This window comes from Ceratotherium simum, chromosome 11 (genome assembly GCF_057802395.1).
Source record: "Ceratotherium simum simum isolate JZ-2026a chromosome 11, ASM5780239v1, whole genome shotgun sequence".
In the NCBI taxonomy this organism is placed as follows: Eukaryota; Metazoa; Chordata; class Mammalia; order Perissodactyla; family Rhinocerotidae; genus Ceratotherium; species Ceratotherium simum.
Genome location: NC_141910.1, coordinates 16330259 through 16336133, shown reverse-complemented (window position 1 = coordinate 16336133; position 5875 = coordinate 16330259). Strand labels below are relative to the sequence as shown.

Below are 5875 nucleotides of genomic sequence, written 5' to 3'. Positions count from 1 at the left end.
TTTTGGTCTTCCTGATTTTTTTGTACCCCAGTTTGAACCCTCATGGTGTTTACTTACAGAACTGAGTTAATCAAATTTCTTTTTGTCTTTTAATTTCATGGAAAATTCACTGGCCACGAGTTTTCAGCCCTTGGATTCCGGGATAAGAGTTGCAATTGTGTGGCTCTGGTTGAGCCTACTTGTGGGTGAGAGTTAGTAACAGTGCCAGCTGCTCCACTTACCCAGTTCGCCTGCTCCCGCACACGCTCTTGGCACTCTCTTCATCGTGACGCCTCTGAGGATGCGGGCAGTGTGCCGGGCTGCACAGCAAACAAGGCTGCCCGTCTTGCCTGCAGCCCCTGGTCTGGTGGGAAAGATAGAGATGACTCACAATTGAACGCAATATGGTTCGCTGTGGCATAAAGCTGTAGAGGGACGTGCTACGAGAAGTCACAGAGGTGGTAGCATTTGAGTGGGGCCCTGGAGAAAGAGTGGGTGTTTGCTAGGAGAGGAGCCTTGCAGGGAAAAGGACTCGGGTGCACGGAGGCAGGTGTTCAGGAAAGGGAATAGCTCATGGGACTGGGCTGTGGCCTGAAGGCTGGGAGCAAGTGATGGGCGACGGGACACGTGCGGGGAGGATACCACACTGTGCAAGACCTCGTGTATCACACGATTCACTGAGAGGAGAAAAGGCGCCCGGTTTAGGAGGTTAGTTCTGTTATATATTGACCCCTTTGGCTAATTTACATTTATTCATTCACTGAACCGATAGGGACTGCGTACCTGGCTCTGTGCCAGGCTCTGTGGAGCTGAAGGCACATCAATAAACAAAACACACGCAGCCCTGCCCTCTGAAGCTGCCCTCCTCATGTAACTGACTCACTTGGGAGCTCAAGTCCTTGGCCTGGCAAGTCTGCTGAGCCGAGCACACCATCCTGACCTGACACTTCTTGCTCCTTCAAGAGAGCACCTGTTCAGAGTCAAGAGGAAGGAAAAAGGTGACTTTCTCCTTCTTGACTGTTGACTTCTTATTCTAAAAACCACCTAAAATTTTTGAAAGGTGTTTATGGTGCCCTAGAAGTTGACTACAATGGCCTACAGCCTGCAGGTCTTATGAAAAAAGATCTTTCTGGAACTTCTCCTTGGGGAAAGTGGCCTAGCTCTTTTGCTTTCTCCAAAAAACAGGGGCCATGCGCTAGGCCCTTCTAGGATGTGTGATTCTAGGATCCATCTCTGTGGACAGGCTCCAAATTGAACCCAAAGACTGAATTGTCAACAGCATCAAAGAAAGCGATGTTCTACCACAGCATCAGGACCCCTGTTTGCTGTGGCTGAGGAAAGGAAGCTTTGAACCGCAGATAATTACAGACAGCTCTCACATAAAGATAGTCTCCCCCACAAGATGACAAATCTTATTTCCAAGGTTTCCTGACTGTTTGTTCACAGTAGCCTGATGGAAAGCGTCCTTCATTATGCTGTGTAGGTCCATGTCATGATCATGGTCAACGCTCATGAACTGAGTGCTTACCCAGTGCTGAGCACTCCACTCCAGGGCTTCGTGAGCTCTCACACCAGCCCTGGGGGTGAGTGCTATCGTTACCCCCATTTCACAGATGAGGAAGCTGGCGGAGGGTTGAGGCATTTTGCTCCAAGTCCACAGAGCTGGTGAACTCTGACTCCAGATCCCCACACTCCGTTGCCTCGATTTTTGCAAGAGCTATATCAACCTGTAATCAATTTTCCATATATAGCATCTTTTCTTTTTAAAGGCTTTGAATGCAGCTATTTTCCATGGAGGGGCCTTAGGTTCCAGTTAATGGGGCAGAAACTGGGAAAACACAGGCAATGGTGGATTGTCATTGCTAAGTCATCACCACTCTCCCCGCCTCCCATGATTTTAACTTCTTTCTCTGCCTACTGCGAGGAATAACCGCCAACTCCTGAACCTCATGGGGATTTTGTGGCAATAACCCAGCATGCTCTTAGAGGAAGACCTCCTGTGCAGGAGTTGAAGACATTCACGTCTTTCTGGTTGTGGACCCTGTGACATCACTGTACTGATTCAACCAGTATTTATTAAACACAACTTCCACCTAGGCCTTGGAGTCCCCATTATCAAGTGCCAACTTGGTCTGCTTCTTAGATGTCACTGTGACCTACACAAGGAGGGGCACCCCAAGGCTCTCTGCCAAGAGACTCTGTAATAGCAGTCCCTTGTTCCCATTGCCTGCTTGGGCCTTCTCATCAACTAGGGACATTCAGCTTCCAGTGGCTGAGGGTCCCACAGGCAAGAAGCATTGTTCAGGGCTCAGCACCAACTGGGTGGCAAGTCAGCTCTCTGCCCACTCTATCCTATGTGGGATTCTTGGGGTGTCCATGAGGAGATGAGGTGGATGCAGCTGCTGACTGCTGACTAGGGGTGAACAAGTTGCCCAGAGGGAAAGGCAGCTGCATGTTGGGAGAGAGTGACTAAATCCGCTTTCAAGCAGGCAGGAAGGCAGGCTCTGCCTGGCTAGAGCTGGGAGCCTCCCTCCATGTGAGGGAAGGCAGTAGCTATGGTGAAGACACACTCAGGATTTAGTGGGACAACTGAGGTAAGAGCCAGTGCAGAAGCAATGAGTGTGGCCCCAAGGCCAAGACAGAGCTGATGGAGTGGGGACACGGGGGCTGGAGACGTTCACTGAGGCTCTGGGGGAAGAGGGAGGAGCCTTTTATAGGATGCTCTTGGCCTCACCCAGGGGCAGAGGTGAGCGATGACACTCAAGGCGGGAGCTGTGTGTCAGGAATCTGTCTACCTTCAAGGAAACCATGGTCCTGGGAGAGCCTAGGGGACAGAGGCAAGGGAGAAACGCACCAGCCCCACCAACCCTGTTGGCCACCCAGAAGGCCCGGCTGGGTAACACCTGGAGCCTGTCCCCAGCCCTGCACAGCGGCCAGTGGGGATTGGAGACCCAACATCCATCTGCTGGAAAAGTTGTTCAGTTAAAAACAGAGGGTTTGGGGGCCGGCCCGGTGGTGCAAGCGGTTGGGTGCTCGTTCCTCTGCGGTGGCCCGGGGTTTGCCGGTTTGGATCCCAGGCGCGCACCGACGCACCACTTGGCAAGCCATGTTGTGGCAGCGTCCCATATAAAGTGGAGGAAGATGGGCATGGATGTTAGCCCAGGACCAGTCTTCCTCAGCAAAAAGAGGAGGATTGGCAGATGTTAGCTCAGGGCCAATCTTCCTCAAAAAAAAAAAAAATTACATACAGAGGATCTGACCACCTGTTGCTTTGCTGATAGTCCCATCGCCCAGAAGGTAGAAGATGGTGTTATCACGAAGCACTGGCGCTAATACTGATCAACAGAGCTGAGCGGGCTGGCCGAGTGGAATGAGAGAGCCTCATGGGAGTGCGTCCCTTAAATACCCTGAGAGGAGGCCCTGAGTGATGGTCAGGCACACAGACTCCGGTCAGATGGATCCAAGAGCTGATGCCAACTCCACCCTTCACACTCGCCGTGCCCTGGGGCAAGAGTCTTGGGCTCTATTTTCCCAGTCTGTAAAGTAAGGATAATAATAAGTTGGTTCCACTTACGATGGTTCGACTTACAATTTTTTGAGTTTACCATGATGCGAAAGTGATAGGCATTCAGTAGAAATCGTACTTTAAATTTTGAATTTTGATCTTTTCCCAGGCTGGCAATATGCGATACGACACTCTCTCGTGATGCTGGGCTGCGGTCAGCCACGCGATGACGAGGGTGAACAACCGATACGCTTACAACCATTCTGTACCCATACAATCTATTCTTCACTTTCAGTACAGTAGTTAATAAATTACATGAGATATTCAACACTTGATTATAAAATAGACTCTGTATTAATTTGTCCCAACTGTAGGCTAATGTAAGTGTTCTGAGTACATTTAAGGTAAGCTAGGTTAAGCTACGATGCTCAGTAGGTTGGGTGTATTAAATGCATTTTCAGCTTACAATATTTTCAGCTTATGATGGATTTATCGGGACATAACCCCTTTGTAAATGGAGGAAGATCTGTACTCACTTCCCGAGGCTGTTGGGGGATTAAGTGAGATAGGGTATGAAAAGACCCCAGCCCAGTGCCTGACGTCCAGGAAGCATTTGCTACATCTGAGCAATGATGGTGATTTTACTAGCGACGAGAGAAGCTGGAGCGCTGTCAGGAATGTAACTTAGATGTTCAGAAGACAAAATTCCAACATTCAGAAAAGAAATCAGCCTAGAAGGGAAAATGACATTAGATGGCAGGGAAGTGTTCAAATGTCATTCTGACTGTGCTGTTTAGACAACAAATAGTGGGCAGGAAGTGGTTAAACCGAAAGGGGGAGCAGGGAAGAGGGTGACGCAGGGACAGAATGTGGCCACAGTGGGGGAGGGGGCGTTCTTCAGGTGGTACCTCACCAAGTGCTGTTCAGAAAGTCAAAACAAACCCTAAAACCCCTCCAGCCCTGCAGGGCAGCTCCGTCACTCTCACAGAGAAACCCGGCAGCGCAAGAGTGGCTCAGAGAGGGAGACCCTTGCTAAAATGCCTACATTTTCAAGTATCACATCAGAAGAGTGGGAGATGCCTCAAGTCCCAATATTTGCATGTATCTTTCCAACAGCAAATTCAAAACAACGGTAGCTAGAGCTGTGGCCAGACGATCAACAAAGACGCCACACTTCACGTGTAACCTCTGAGCAACTGCAGAGCTTGTGACAATTCTCCGCAACTTTGCAGTTAAAAGCTTTGCTCAAAGCAGCTGCCCATCAAGGGCAGACCAGCACAGGACATGGAACAGCATGGGGCCCAGAAAAGGCATCAGTAGAAACAGATGATCGGGACAGGACTCGGGTGTGGCACTGCTCTCTCTTCACCTTACTTAGATCCTTTAATGTTAAGTGAAACAATCTTTGAGAACTCAGTGCAGGAATCCCATTGCTTTCTCTGAAGAATGGGTGTGTGTTTCCTTAGGGAAACAGTGAATCATTAAATGGATCATCTTTCTCGTCTTGCTTTGGCTGCCAGGAAGCTCAGAGCCAGATTCACACCTCACCTTTAGTAATTATGTGAGACTCTATGATTTGTATACTTGTGTCCTAAATTCCCCCTAGTCTTTTCTCTGATCTTGATTTCTACTTAAAAATTTCCCTATTTTAATATATGTAATTTTAAAGTCATTTCAGATCCATCTTTGTAGAGAATAAGAAGGACATTTTTTATTATACAAGAGCACCGCCTCTGTATAACAAAAAATGTTCCAGTCTTTTCTTTTGTAAGTAGAGGGAAGTAAGGTTGACTAAGCAAGGGTGAGGTTTTTTGGGTCGAGAGTGTGGAGAGGGAAGGTGAGTGTGGCTTTTTTTAAGTAATGGGAACAAACTCGCCAAAGAATAGAAAGGAGCTGCCTCAGGGCTGAAGGTGATCCCTGTGAGTCTAGAGGAACTGGGGCTCCTCTGGGGGTTTCCGCAGAGGCCAGAGACAGCAGCAGAGTTGACTTGGGTCTGAGTCACCTGTCAGAAGCAAAAGGAACATCACCCTTTCTCCCCAACTCAAGAAAGTCCACTGGATTGCAAGTAAGAGAGAGTAATGTTTGTACAGGACTAGCCTGGAACGTGTCCTGCTGCATATTTTTAGAAAGTAAATCACTTGCAAATTTCAGTATTTTATTAACAAATTACTCATGGCCCCACCGAGGTGAAATTAGTGGACGCAGTTTGACATGCAAGAAGGCGTCCAGTGGCGTGAATGGGACACTGTCCTCAGCCCCGGCCCATTCAACGTGAATACAATAATTTGGATGGGGATGGATTGCTCATTCTCCACATCTGGGGATGGCCCCGAGGTAGCAAGATGACACCCGATGGCCTGACAAAATCAGGATCCAAAATTTTCTTGACAG

The 5875-nt window shown here is 48.7% G+C and overlaps 1 protein-coding gene across 1 annotated transcript in view; it reads right to left on the bottom strand.

The window, feature by feature from the left end:
- Positions 1 to 233: 233 nt before the first annotated feature.
- The window catches only part of LOC106802682 (uncharacterized), a 134568-nt gene continuing 128926 nt past the window's right edge, over positions 234 to 5875 (bottom strand). The window contains exon 7 of the transcript XR_015553629.1: positions 234 to 343. The gene's annotated coding sequence lies outside the window, so the exon portion shown is untranslated. The remainder of the gene's footprint in view (positions 344 to 5875) is intronic.